The 15,229-nt window shown below is 39.9% G+C and overlaps 1 protein-coding gene across 2 annotated transcripts in view; it reads left to right on the forward strand.

Annotated features, from left to right (window-relative positions):
* The window catches only part of EPS8 (epidermal growth factor receptor pathway substrate 8), a 208,314-nt gene that overhangs the window by 38,198 nt on the left and 154,887 nt on the right, over positions 1-15,229 (forward strand). Inside the window, exon 1 of one of the 2 annotated variants that reach the window (XM_018048436.1) lies at positions 7,348-7,372. The exons of the other annotated variant lie outside the window; for it this stretch is intronic. The gene's annotated coding sequence lies outside the window, so the exon portion shown is untranslated. Of the gene's footprint in view, positions 1-7,347; positions 7,373-15,229 lie in introns of those variants that run through there. 2 annotated transcript variants of the gene reach the window in all.

Below are 15,229 nucleotides of genomic sequence, written 5' to 3' on the forward strand. Positions count from 1 at the left end.
GGGATGAAATGCCCAGCTGTCCCTTCCCTTGCAGGAGTTACTTTGTGGAAACAGTAACTATCCTCACTGTTACTTAACATTTACATCATTTTTTTTTTAACTCTGTAATTGCTGTGCTACCAATGCCACTTTATTGGTAGCATGAAAGCTTTAAATTACCTGCTAAAATTCAAGAATGGAGTCCATTTAGTACCAGACCATTTAAGTATTAAAACAGTTCTGGCATGAGCATTATAGGGGAAGTGAGAGGATCTGAGTTAGATAAAACGAGTGTAGTTCATGTACTATATTTAGTTGTTTTTGATCACAGGAAATACTTCTACTGAGATTTGCTTTAATTAGTTTTAGTACCTTTTACTTTTTAGCCATTTTCTGACATCTGTAAGACAGAAATGTGCATCCAAGGTCTTATTTAAGTTGAAATACATCCACTGCATCTGCTGGTACTTATGCTTTTGTGCCTGAATTGTATTATAGTATTAATTACTCCTTATCTCAATAATGGTAGTGTCATTTATAGCTGTTACGGTAAGTTGTCAGTCCTCAAATAAAGTTGGAGGTATATGAAAAATTCAAGAAGGAATTCTGGAAAAGGAGAAAAGACCTTGGTCATTTCACAGAGCTTCATCTATATAGAGACAGTAAAGAATCTGCCTGCAAATGCAGGAGACACAGGATATGAGGGTTCAATCCCTGGGTTGGGGAAATGCCCTGAGAAGGAATTGGCAACCCACTGCAGTATTCTTTTTTTTTTTTTTTACTTTATTTTACTTTACAATACTGTATTGGTTTTGCCATACATTGACATGAATCCACCACGGGTGTACATGAGTTCCCAATCTTGAGCCTCCCTCCCATCTCCCCACTCCAGTATTCTGGCTTGGAGAATTTCATAGACAGAGGAGCCTGGCTACAGTCTGTGGGGTCACACGGAGTCAGATATAACTGAGCGAGTTGCACTTGCCTTCTATGACTAGGATGCATTATTAGTACCATTCTTACAATTGCATTTTATTTAATTTTTGCTTTTTAAAAATATTTTTGAAAAGAAACAAAAGAGCCCAAGGACTTGATTGATAATATTTCTTTTCTTAAAGTCTTTAGTGAATTTTAGTTACAATATTGCTTGATTTATATTTTGTTTTTTTGGCTGTGAAGCATGTGAAATCTTAGCTCTCCGACTAGGAATTGAACCCCTGCATTGGAAGGCAGAGTCTTAACTACTGAACCGCCATGGATATCCCTATTGATACTATTTCTGAAGCTCATCAGTGTTTCTTTGTTGTTGTTCAGTTGCTTAGTCGTGTCCAACTCTTTGAGACCCGATGGACTGCAGTACACCAGGCTTCCGTGTCCTGTTTCTAGATGTTTCTAGATAAGGCCAGATTACTTTGGTAGACTGGGAAGAAAACAGTTTTTCTGCCAGCCCATGCTGGAGTCTCTTGTTCACCACTGGATTTGCAGCTCAAGGAAATATCCTGATTTCCTGAGGTTCCAGTTACAGCCTGAGTCACATTTCTTAAGACACCAATGTTATAAATAAATTACGATTATCCTACACATGCCCCTTCCACCGTAATGTAACTGAAATGATGCAACTAATATTGTTGATGTCATTAGAAAAATAATGTTTCCCTGCCTTCCTCATAGGATTTTATGAAATGAAATGAGTTAGTAGATTAAAAAGTTTTTAAGACATTATAATGAATAACATAAATATATATGCCTCAATAACAAGGCATTATGATTATGGTTATTGATGTTATTACAGTTAATTTTCTGTTACTTTTATCATTCAGTTCAGTTTGGTTGCTCAGTCATGTCCAACTCTTTGCGACCCCATGAACCGCAGCATGCCAGGCCTCCATGTCCATCACCGACTCCCAGAGTCCACCCAAACGCATGTCCATTGAGTTGGTGATGCCATCCAACCATCTCATCCTCCATTGACCTCTTCTTCCCCTGCCCTCAATCTTTCCCAGCATCTGGGTCTTTTCCAATGAGTCAGCTCTTTGCATCAGGTGGCCAAAGTATTGGAGTTTCAGCTTCAACATCAGTCCTACCAGTGACCACCCAGGACTGATCTCCTTTGGGATGGACTGGTTGGATCTCCTTGCAGTCTAAGGGACTCTCAAGAGTCTTCTCCAACACCACAGTTCAAAAGCATCAATCGTTCGGCGCTCAGCTTTCTTCACAGTCCAACTCTCACATCCATACATGACCACTGGAAAAACCATAGCCTTGACTAGATGGACCTTTGTTGACAAAGTAACGTCTATGCTTTTTAATATGCTGTCTAGGTTGGTCATAACTTCCCTTCCAAGGAGTAAGTGTCTTTTAATTTCATGGCTGCAATCACCATCTGCAGTGATTTTGGAGCCCAGAAATACAGTCCCTCACTGTTTCCACTGTTTCCCCATCTATTTGCCACAAAGTGCTCTTTTAGCATTACTGACATCAATATTATTTATATCTTTGCTGTTGGAGTATAATTTCTCAGGCCCATCTCTTTTACTTCCTAACAAACTTATCAGGAAAGGAAAGGTAATTTAGAATATATCATTGGGGATTTTTTTTCCTTTTCTTAAGAGAATCTGATATTCAGTATAATGATATTTCTGATTCCAGGGCCCTGAATTTCTTTTCCCCAAAAGCTTTTTTGAGATACAGTTGGAAAATAAAATGGTATATATTTGAAATGTACAGTGTGGTGGCTTGATACACTTAGGTGTTGTGAAATGATTGCCACAGTCAATTAATATATCTACAACCTCTCACAGTTATCTTTTTTTTTTTTGATGTGGTGAGGATACTTCCAATTTACTGTCTTAGCAAATTTCAAGTATACAATACAGTATTCTTAACTCTAATTACCATGCTATTGGATCCCCAGAACCTATTCATCTTATAACTGAAAGTTTGTACTCTTCAACCGGTATTTTCCCCAATGGATCAGTGGTAAAGAAGCCACCTGCATTACAGGAGACGCAGGTTTGGTCCCTGGGCCAGGAAGATTCTCTGGAAGAGGAAATGGCAACCCACTCCAGTATTCTTGCCTGGAGAACCCCATGAACAGGAGCCTGGAGGACTACAGTCCATGGTGTCACAAAGAGTCAGACATGAGTGTGCGCACATGCATGCGCATGTGTGTGCGTACGCGTGCGCACACACACACACACACAGAGTGGGATTTGGTAGGATTAGTGCTAAGATGAAGAGAATGTGTTGGAAGGTCACAGAGGAGAAAGGAGAAATGGTGTGAACACAGCATAAAGGTATAAAGGGACAGGTACACATTTCTTCATCCACAGGGTATGCATTTTATAAAGGCAAGAAATGTCCTTTTGTTTACTGCTGTATTGCTAGTGTCTGAAAAAGTGCCCAACATTTAACCTATCCAGTAAATATTTATTGAATGGGCATTTGGAGAACACACTGAATTGACTGGTTTGAATGAAAGACACTTTAAAGTGAACTTTTAAAGACTTGGATCATCATAGCATTGTTGACTGCCATAGTTTCATATATTGGATTAGCCAGCAAGTTCAGGTTTTTCATAATACCTAATGGAAAAACCCAAATTAACTTTTTGGCCAACCAACATTTTTGCTGAATGAATAAGTATTGGGGTTAGTAGAGTTGGAGGCTTCCCTGGTGGCTCAGATGGTAAAGAATCTGCCTGCTATGCAGGAGACCTGAGTTTGATCCCTGGGTTGGATAGATCCCCTGGAGAGGGGGATGGCTACCCACTCCAGTATTCTCATCTGCAGAATTCCATGATCAGAGGAACCTGGCCGGCTATAGTCCATGAGGTCACAAAGAATCGGACGTGACTGAGCAACTAACAGTCGAGTTGAGTCTGGAATGCTGAAACTGAAAATGTAGAATCTCAAATGCTGAGACAAGGACTTGGTTTTTATTATGACAAGGAAAGAAGCAGAGTTCTGGATCTTATTGTTTACTTTTGATGTCTAATGTGATCATTTTGTTCTCTGTGTATGCTTATTTGATCTGAGGCATTTGGGAAGAATATCCTTTTGATATCAAGGAAAAGAGTTATTTTTTATATAAGGTGCCCTTTCTTTGAGTTGAAGTCCAATATCTGACTAATGGACATGTTTCTAAAACATGCTTTTGAAAGTTGCTTGAATGGATAGCCAACATGTTTTTACACCTCAATAGCAGAAGTATATTTCTATTCAATATTCTGTGAATAATTGCTATGGTTTGAAGTACTCAACAAAGTGGGGAAAGGCATCCACTGTTTTGGCTGTGTTGGGTCTTCGTTGTAGCATGTGGGCTTTTTATTGCAGTGTGCAGGCTTCTCTAGTTGTGGTGCATGGGCTTAGCTGCCCTGTAGCACATGGGATCTTAGTTCCCCGATCAGAATCAAACCCATGCACCCTGCATGGATTGGAAGGGAGAGTTTTAACCACTGGACAACCAGGGAAGTCCCCCGCTCTTCCCCTTCTTGCTTGTTTTGGCACCCTGTGGTGGTAAGTAGTTATTTATTGCTTGAAGTTCTTTGACTCTGGGTGACAGGCTGTCAGATTCATCTCTTCCTCTACCATTGTCTCTAGACTCTGACATGGACCATGTTAGGTCATAGATACTTTTAAACACTGCTACTCTGGGGAGGTAAAACCTATTCAGATGATAAACCAAATGATCTAACTGAAAGTGAAAGTTTTAGTTGCTCAGTTGTGTCCGACTCTGTGACCCCATGAACTGTAGCCTGCCAGGCTCCTCCATCCATGAAATTCTCCAGGCAAGTATACTGGAGTGGGTTGCCGTTCCCTTCTCCAGGGGATCTTCCTGACCCAGGGATTGAACCCAGGTCTCTTGTATTGCCCTCTGAGCCACCGGGGAAGGAGAACTTCTCTTGATAGTAACACTTAGAGGAGTTTCATCTTGAGTTTTGTCTTCATTGAGTACTTGGACTGCTGCTTATCAAATCAAATTATCCCTGATTGAAATAAACAGTTTCATGTATAGGTAAAGATGTTGCCTCTGCGTGTGTGTGTGTGTCTGCCATGGGATAAAGTATAAAGCCAGGCTTACTAATCAAGGGCAGTTGTTTCTGCCAGTTATGAATAAAACTGGAGTTGGAATGAGGGCAGTGATGTGGCAAACACACGCCGAGCACCAGAGTGGCAGGTGTGTCCTCTGCAGGGTGGGAGATCAGTGTAGCGCTTGGCTCCCTGCTCTCACCTTACCTTTATCCAGGCATCCGGCATGTTTAGAAAGATAGCATCCAATTCTCTGGGCAGTCTTCCTCAGCAGGAGGAAATAGGAAAGTTATCATTTAAAGTCACTGGGCATAGGAGACAAAAGACAAAGGGCTTGGAGGCTTCTGCAGTGTCAGTTTCATATGGTTGGAGATTCATTATTAGGTGAATTATTACAGTCAGTCTAGGTTTTGTTTACACAGAAGAAACTAATTCTTTTTAGACTTACTGGTATATTGGAGCATCACTCAAATCTTGGAAACCAATCTTGGGAAACCTAGAGGATAAATAGGAAAGTAACCATTTATAATCTCAGCATACAGAGACAGTCGCATCTCATTTTAATGATGAACAATATATATATATATTTTTTCAACCATGTTGGGTCTTAGTTCCAGCACACAGGATCTTTGTTGCACCATGCAGACTCTTCCACTATGGCCCGCAGGCTTAGTTGTCCAGTGGTATGTGGCATCTTAGTTGCCTGATCAGGGATCGAACCCTCACCCCCTGCATTGCAAAGCAGATTCTCAACCTCTGGACTATCAGGGAAGTCCCTATAGTTTGTTCCAATGAGGATAATTTGTCTTCCCACTATTACCACTGTCATGATTGTTGTCATCATCACCATCAAATATTTATGATTCATTTCCTTGCTATAATCACAGCAAGTTCCAGGAAGAGTAGAGAAGATAAATACATGGAAGATGTGGTTTCTTCTTTTAAAGAGATAATTTTCCTTTTTTTTTTTTTTTTTTTTTTTAGTTGCTAAGTCATGTCCGACTCTTTGCAACCTCATGGACTGTAGCCTGCCAGGCTCCTTTGTTTATGGGATTTTCCAGGCAAGAATAGTGGAGTGGACTGCCATTTACTTCTCCAGGGGATCTCCCCAACCCAGGAGGACTGAACATATGTTCTGGAAAAATAAAATTATGGTATATGATTTATTCATTCAATAGATGATTATTGAACTCCCTAATGTGCCACACTGTACTCAGTATTTCAGAAATAGGCGAATCAGATGTAGTTTGTGCCCTTGAATTTACAGACCAGGGGAAGTGATAGACACTCAGTAAGAATTTCAATAACTTATAATGTGTGAATTCTCAGTGGGGTGCCACAGAAAGCTAGGGCTGTAGGAAGATATTGTATTAACAGATACACTGAAAAACATATTGGACAGAATGAAAGCATTCTTTAAAGTCCTTCAGTGAGAGCCTGAGGCATATGTAACCTTACATAGTCAAATAGTGTGTTCTATCTGTACATTACATCCTGCTGTTCCCAAAAATCACAAGGATGGAGCTGGAGAAACTGTGTTTAGTGGGCCTTAAATTCTCTCTAGTGTCATATGTCTTAATATTTGCTTTAGAGGAGTTTAGCATCAACATTGACAAGTACATAAAGTGCTGATGTTTTGTGCTGTGGATTGCAGACAAGACTGTATGTTTTTTTACTGCAAATTGCCAGGTGTCAAGGTTAGCATTTCAGTGTGAAATCTGGGAAGGCTGATCTTGATTTGTTTCTTGGCAATAGATGTTTCTGCCTCTGCAAGGAGGGAACTTGAATGAAGGAGAAAAAACTTAGGTCCATTATGCCTTGCATATTAATATTTTGTCTTCACCTGCCAAGAAACTTGTTGCAGAGTAGAATTATATGTCTAATTATTCCATTTAAACCAACATGTTATATTTTGTTTTCTTTATATCTGGTGAAAGAAATGAGAACTTGTTTGTTGTTGTTTTTTAGTCGCTAGGTCATGTCCGATTCTTTGCAACCCCATGGACTGTAGCCCACCAGGCTCCTCTGTCCATGGGATTTCCAAGGCAAGAATGTTGGAGTGGGTTGCCATTTTCTTCTCCAGGGTACTTATTTGTACCTTATTTGAATTGTTCAGTTCCCCAGTGAAAAACACCAAGAGAGCTGTGGAAATTCTCTCCCAGGAGATCTTTCAGGAAAGGTGTTCAGATACTTAACTGCCTGAAATTGTTTGTGTAGAGTTTTGTGTGTCCTACTTAGAAAAGCAAGATGTCTGAAAATTCAGACTTAGGAAATTGGTATCATTAAGGATAATTTTTCTCTTACTAATCCTACTCACTTTTGTTTTCTTACTAGGTGGTATATATTTGATAATAAAGACAACTGTGAGTATTCCATTTAAGAATATTGTTACATAATATCTTAATTTGTATCTGTGAAGCATTTTTCAAAAACACTTTTACATTGTATCATTGCAACCTCAGAGGTCTTATACAGTAGAGGAGGCTGGTGTTATGATTATTCTCATTTTCAGTTCAGTTCAGTCGCTCAGTCGTGTCCGACTCTTTGAAATCTGAGGATGAAAGGTGATAAGACTTGCCTATGGCTATGAGTTATTATCATGGGTTTGGCACAAGCCTTTTGCTAGTAAATTCTTTGCTCTTTTTAGTGTGTGTGTGTGTGCGCATGCATGTTAGTCACCCAGTCATGTCTGACTCTTTGCAACCCCATGGGCTGTAGCCCACCAGGCTCCTCTGTCTGTGAAATTCTCCAGGCAAGAATACTGGAGTAGGCAGCCGTTCCCTTCTCCAGGGAATCTTCCTGACCCAGCGACTGAACCCTGGTCTCCTGCACTGCGGGCAGATTCTTTACCAACTGAGCCAGCAGGGAAGCCCTGTAGTGTGTATATGAAGCACTGGTTCTGTTTCTGTGTCAGAATCAGGGCAACACAGATCTAGAGAACTGGGTGATATCTCTGGGCCATTGGTTTCTTTTTTCTGGCAACTGGATGACCACTTGGGGATGTGAAAATATATTTGGAGCGCCTCCCAAATTATTATTTCATCATTTTCTTACCAGTGCAGCTTTGTAGATGGTAATTGGGAGTTCTCAGGTCACTTCACAAAAATAATTTCACTTGTCAAATGACTGAATTGATATTGCTGGAACTAACTTGCTTCTCATAAAATAACATGGTTTGATGTTAAAAATAGGTTGAGTTTCTAGGAAACGGTTAATGTGCTGAGATTAAGAACTTTCATGTGACCACATTAGCTTTATATAATGTCCAGTTTGGTCCAGCAATGATAAATTAGACTGCACAGTTTGGAGAACCAAAACAAAATTAGTTCATTAACTACTGAGTCCTTATATTGGAGCCACAGCCTGTGTAGATTGAGTTTTAGAGTTAACAGGGCCAAATATGTACAGCAAATATAAAGTTCCTAGGAAGGTAAAAGAGGATTGCCATTGAGGGTTACTAGTTTCAGTACTATTTCATATATTGAAATAATTTTATCTTGTAGTTCTAGTTTAAGAAATTCATTTTTTTTCCTGAATATTTACTGCATACAAAATCTGTGGTGACTGTGGAGAATTTGCTAATGTCAGAAAAGGACAAGGAGAAAAAAAATCCCTGGTATGCCTTCTCTTTGACAATATCTTTAATGAGAGGAGAGGGTGACATCATTTCAGGAAAAGGAATTGTCTGTAGGGCACTGGAGGGACTGATAAAATTCAGGAGCATGAGAGAAGCTGGTGATCAGAGCGAATGCCTCGGATGACAACTGTCGATGAGGTTGATTAGCTAAGTTGTGGCATGGCAGACCATGAACTCCAGTATAAGAGGCTTGTTGTTCTCATGGTAAGGGACTGCATTACTTTTCCTTCCCAGGACTCATGTTTTCCAGGTAAGGAAACCTAGTTGAGTTACTCAGATGAGTTAGTGGAGGAATTGAGGCTGAAATCCAGGCTGCTTGATTATTAAACTAATTTTGTTTTTATTAAGTGACCTAATATGTTGCCACTGGACAGCAGAATAGAAGCAGTGCTTTTTCCTTTTAATATTTTTTTTGGCTGCACTGCATGGCATGTGGAACTTCCTGGACTGGGAATCGAACCTTTGCCCCCTGCAGTGGAAACGTGGCATCTTAACCATTGGACCACTGGGGAAGTCCACAGTGCTTTTTAAGAGTTAATTATTTTCTCAGTCTTATAAAAAGGATTAGATGAGGAAATTGTCTGTAGTAGGAAGACCAGTTAAGCTTATTTTGATAATGAGGTGATGTTGAGTGGAAGATGGAGGAGCCAGTAACAACTAGAGCTTCAAGCTGGGTGATGACGAGAAAGGAAATGCCCTTAAAGTAAATGAGGATGTTGGAAGAGTAACCTTGTTTTGTGCAGAAGATCAGGTTCAGTGTTGAATAAATTAGGACATAAAGGAGAAATGTTTTATTAGGTAGGCAAGATATGGGGCTGCGGGGGGAAGAGTAGGGGATGGAGATAGCAAGTTTGGGATGGACATGTGCACACTGCTGTACTTAAAATGGAGAAGGGAACAAGAACCTACTGTAGAGCACAGGGAACTCTGCTCAGTGTTATGTGGCAGCCTGGATGGGAAGGGGGTTTGGGGAGAATGGATACATGTATGTGTATGTCTGAGTCTCTTTGTTGTCCACCTGAAACTACTGTTGATTAACACCATTGTTAATCATTTGTACTCCAATATAAAATAAAAAGTTAAAGAATATGGGGCTGATGCTATAGAAGTTAAATTATACTTTACAGATAATGAGGATTGACCTGTAGGACAGCATGTATTATAGGGCTAATCTCTTCACACAGAACAGTTGAGGGCAATTTAATTCTAGAAAATCTCCCTCAGACTGTTGCATCAAGGAAAAAAAAAATCTGTTAGATGAGCTGCTGAGTGAAAGAGCTGGTTCATTGACTGGTGTGGGTTGGCTCACCTTAAAAAGACCTTTGTGGGCCTGAATGTGTGATGCTTCTTTTCTTCCAGTAAAATTATTAGTTGGATAGGTAACCCCATGTAAAAACTACGTGTCACATTAAATGATGAACTCTTCAGCCATTGCTAGAGTGGCTTTGCAATACTTTATGATATGATCACATGTTTTATCATGATTGTGATTCAGGTTAATAGCAGTTAACTAGATTTATTTGGCAATGTATTTGCCCTAGTCATTGATCATTTGTTGTTTTTAAACTTCTGTGTATCTCCGAAACCAAATATGATAGCTGGTGGCATTTCTACTAAAAGGTAGTGACCTGGAGCTATTATCTATTAATAAATGGTTCATGAAATATTTAAAGAGAGGGCCAATATCTTTGTTTACCTTCTCTTTGTGTATTTCCAAGGCTTTTCAACATATTTGTTAATTTTATATTTTACTAAGCAATGTATTTATTAATTTTATTTTTTACTAACCAGTTTACTTAAATTCTTGGTTCTAGGCATTTCCCATAACCTGTGTTCCAGCATTTATCACACTGTGTTGTCATTATCTGCCTAGGTTTGAATCCAAGCTTCACGCTTTGTTGTTGTTGAGTCACTGAGTTGTGACCGATTCTCTCCCAACCCCATGGACTATTACCCGGCAGGCTCCTTTCTCTGTGGTATTTTCCAGCAAGAACATTGGAGCAGGTTTGCTATTTCTTGCCCCAGGGGATCGTCCCAACCCAGGAACTGAACCTGTGACTCCTACCGTGTTTCCTGCATTGCAGGGGTTCTTTTACCACTGAGCCAGCTTGGGCTTCCCTTGTGCATAGTAGCTGCAAGATATTCAAATTCTCCATGTTTCCATATTCTCATATCTAAGATAGGACAGTATTTTCTTTACATCATGGGCTCATTGTGAGAATTAAATCATCAAATACGTCAAATACATAAAGAGGTTGGCACATAACAAGCTCTTAGATATTAGTTCTTGCTACCATTACTGAACTGTTTCACTTTCTCTCCTATTCAATCTTATATGCCCTGGACCTAGAACTGTCTGCTTTCAAGAAAACCTTCAAGGATGATTTGAATAAGGAAGGGGGCTGGGAAGGTATTCCAGGGCACCTCATGGTGGGGATCAGGAAGAGGCTAGCTCTTTTTTCGCAAGCGCTATCCTAGGTGGCTCTGTGGTAAAGAACCCACCTGCCAATGCAGGAGACGTGGGTTCGATCCCGGATCCAGGAAGATCCCTTGGAGAAGGAAATGACAACACACCCCAGTATTCTTGTCTGGAAATTGCCACGGACAGAAGAACCTGGCGGGCTACAGTCCATGGGGTTGTAAAGAGTTGGACATGACTTAGCGACTGAACAACAACATTTCCTGTTTTGCTTAGTTCCACTCTAGATGAAGACGTCTTTGACTTCCTGTTACTGATCCCCTGTATGATGTTGTAAAGAAAACTGCTGGCTGATCTAGGTTGGGACTAATAGCTTCCCAGTAGCTTTTATACTTGAAGAAATATGTGCTCACCAAACGCCTCTCTCCTGGTGGCAGTATTTTTGTTGCCATCATGAAGAGAAGGATGGAGCAGGCTACGTAATTTGTAGGGCCCAGAGCAAAATGAAAAGAGGGGTGTCCTGCTTGGGTGGAAAAGTCAGCCCCTCTTTCTCATGGACTGCCACGCCAATCTACAGTCCACCTCCAGGAAGTTGCCCCCAGATTTGCTTGGTGCCTTCACTGAGAGTGGGCAAGAGGATGCTGTGAGTCATACCTAATAGGCTGTGGTGCTACCAGCTAGGATGTGGATGGCCAATGTTTCTTCTCCCTGTCTCCCAGCAGTCCAGTTACTGGCTTTGGTAAGGAGATGTTAGGAGGTGGGATTCCTCATGAACCAAGGCTCTAAGCCAAGCCTTATCATCCCATTGGACTTCATGTACCAAACACAGATTCAAAGGTACGATTATTAAGAATTTTAAGACAGTTACTGCAGAACAAGATCCTGGGCCTTTGTGTATGAGATCCTGTGCACCCGTTCTGGTTGCTTAACCATGAAGCCTGCCCTGGTGAAGAACAATTTTTTCAGATATTCCTTTCTGAGTGGGATCCTCTAAGTGGGCAATTCACTTCTGCTTGGGAATCTGAGCATGAGGACAGGCTAGCCTTATTGTGCTTATTGTTTGCTGTTACTTTTGAATGTTCCGGGTCTCTGTTGTTCAGTCACTAAGTCGTGTCTGACTCTTTGTGACCCCATGGACTGCAGCACACCAGGCTTCCTTGTCCTTCACTGTCTCCCAGAGTTTGCTCACACTCATGTCCACTGATTTGGTGATGCCATCCAACCATCTCATCCTCTGACACCCCCTTTTCCTCCTTCCCTCAATCTTTCCGAGCACCAAGATCTTTTCCGGTGAGTCAGCTCTTTGCATCAGGTGGCCAAAGTATTGGAGCTTCAGCTTCAGCATCAGTCCTTCCAATGAATATTCAGGGTTGATCTCCTTTAGGATTGATTGGTTTGATCTCCTTGCAGGCTCTCTGAAAGCACTAATTTTTTTTTTTTAAAGAATATTACCTTTTTCGGATCGCAGCCATTCTGACTGGTGTGAAATGGTACCTCACTGTGGTCTTGATTTGCATTTCTCTGATAATGAGTGATGTTGAGCATCTTTTCATCTGTTTGTTAGCCATCCGTATGTCTTCTTTGGAGAAATGCCTATTTAGTTCTTTGGCCCATTTTTTGATTGGGTCGTTTATTTTTCTGGAGTTGAGCTGCATAAGTTGCTTGTATATATATATATATATTTTTTGCTTGTATATTTTTGAGATTAGTTGTTTGTCAGTTGCTTCATTTGCTATTGTTTTCTCCCATTCAGAAGGCTGTCTTTTCACCTTACTTATAGTTTCCTTTGTTGTGCAGAAGCTTTTCATTTTAATTAGATCCCATTTGTTTATTTTTGCTTTTATTTCCAGAATTCTGGGAGGTGGATCATAGAGGATCCTGCTGTGATTTATGTTGGAGAGTGTTTTGCCTATGTTCTCCTCTAGGAGTTTTATAGTTTCTGGTCTTACGTTTAGATCTTTAATCCATTTTGAGTTTATTTTTGTGTGTGATGTTAGAAAGTGATCTAGTTTCATTCTTTTACACGTGGTTGACCAGATTTCCCAGCACCGCTTGTGTTGGTGGGAGTGCAAACTAGTACAGCCACTATGGAAAACAGTGTGGAGAGTCTTTAAAAAATTGCAAATAGAGCTGCCTTATGACCCAGCAATCCCACTTCTGGGCATACACACCGAGGAAACCAGAATTGAAAGAGACACATGTACCCCAATGTTCATCACAGCACTGTTTATAATAGCCAGGACATGGAAACAACCTAGATGTCCATCAGCAGATGAATGGATAAGAAAGCTGTGGTATATATACACAATGGAGTATTATTCAGCCATTAAAAAGAATACATTTGAATCAGTTCTAATGAGGTGAATGAAACTGGAGCCAATTATACAGAGTGAAGTAAGCCAGAAAGAAAAACACCAATACAGTATACTGACACATATATACGGAATTTAGAAAGATGGTAATGATGACCCTGTATGAGAGACAGCAAAAGAGACACAGATGTAAAAACGGACTTTTGGACTCTGAGGGAGAAGGAGAGGGTGGGATGATTTAGGAGAATGGCATTGAAACATGTATACTAAGTGCGAAGAAACGAAGTGCCAATCTATGTTCGATACAGGATACAGGATGCTTGGGGCTGGTGCATGGGGATGATCCAGAGAGATGATATGGGGTGGGAAGTGGGAGGGGAATTCAGGATTGGGAGCTTGTATACACCCTTGTTGGATTCATATCAATGTATGGCAATACCAACACAGTATTGTAAAGTAAAATAAAGTAAAAATAAAATAAAAAAAGAATATTACCTTTTTCCTATCATTGGTGGTCCACATAGATGTACTCAACTAATGGTCTTGGAAAGCATGATTCATTAACTGTTTTTCCTCATCATTTTGCTACAAGAGAGGTATTTCTTCTTTTATTTCTATTGAAGTATAATTGATTTATGATATTGTGTTAGGTTCTGGTGTACAGCAAAGTGATTCAATTGTGTGTATATAGATACATAATATTTTTCATATTCTTTTTCATTATGACTAATCACAGGATATTCAGCATAGTTCCCTTTTCTATGTGGTATGACCTTGTTATTGAGCTGTTTTGTATATAGTAGTTTGTATCTGCTAATCTCAAACTCCTAACTTAACCAAATCCTTCTCCTTCCTTTTGGTAACCATGAGTTTGTTTTCTTTATCTGTGAGTGTTTGTTTTTGTAAGTTCATTTGTATCATATTTTAAGATTCCACATATAAGTAACATCATATGATATTTGTCTTTCTCTTTCTGACTTACTTCACTTAGTATGATAATTCATGTTACTGCAAATGCCAATATTTCACTCTCTCTTAATGGCTGAGTAATATGTATATGAATCACACCTTCTTTATCCATTCATTTGCTGATGAATGCTTAGGGTGCTTCCATGTGTTGGCTGTTGTAAACAGTGCTGCTGTGAACATGGGGTGCATGTATCTTTCCAAATTAGAGTCTTCTCTAGATATATGCCGAGGAGTGGGATTGCTAGATCATATGGGCAACTCTGTTTTTAGTTTTTTTTTTTTTCCAAAGATCGTCTACACTATTCTCCACAATGGCTGCACCAATTTACATTCCTACCAACAGTGCAGAGGGTTCCTTTTCCTCCACACCCTCTCCAGCATATATTATTTGTAGACTGTTTGATGATAAGGATGATATTATTTCTATTTTACATCTCTGGAAATCGAGGCTCAGAATGGTTGATCAGTACCTTTGCCAAAGACATGCATAATTGGCAAAATTGAGATTTAAACTTGGGAAAGAGGGTCTTATTCATTAGCCTATGTAGCTTCTACTGGTTCCAATGAAAGTTTAAGTGTCAAATCTACAGGGCATCTATGTTCTGTTGGCAGCTTTGGGCCCGAGGACCTTCTCTTTTATTGAATTAGTGCATGTATTTGTAAGTGCTCTGTAACTTTTAAGCTCTATCCAAATTTCAGTCATTAGTAGATATCTCAGTCTTTATGCAGTAAGATTCTGCATCTGTCAGTTTGATTTTTTTTCTCCCTAATCTTCTGTTCACAAGATTTCTCGACTGCTTAGATTTTTTTTCTTTGAGTATGTTTTCCATTCTCAACTCTTGTCTGCCCTCATCCGAGAGCTTCTGTTGGTTAGTATTCTCTG

Source organism: Capra hircus, chromosome 5, assembly GCF_001704415.2.
Source record: "Capra hircus breed San Clemente chromosome 5, ASM170441v1, whole genome shotgun sequence".
In the NCBI taxonomy this organism is placed as follows: domain Eukaryota; kingdom Metazoa; phylum Chordata; class Mammalia; order Artiodactyla; family Bovidae; genus Capra; species Capra hircus.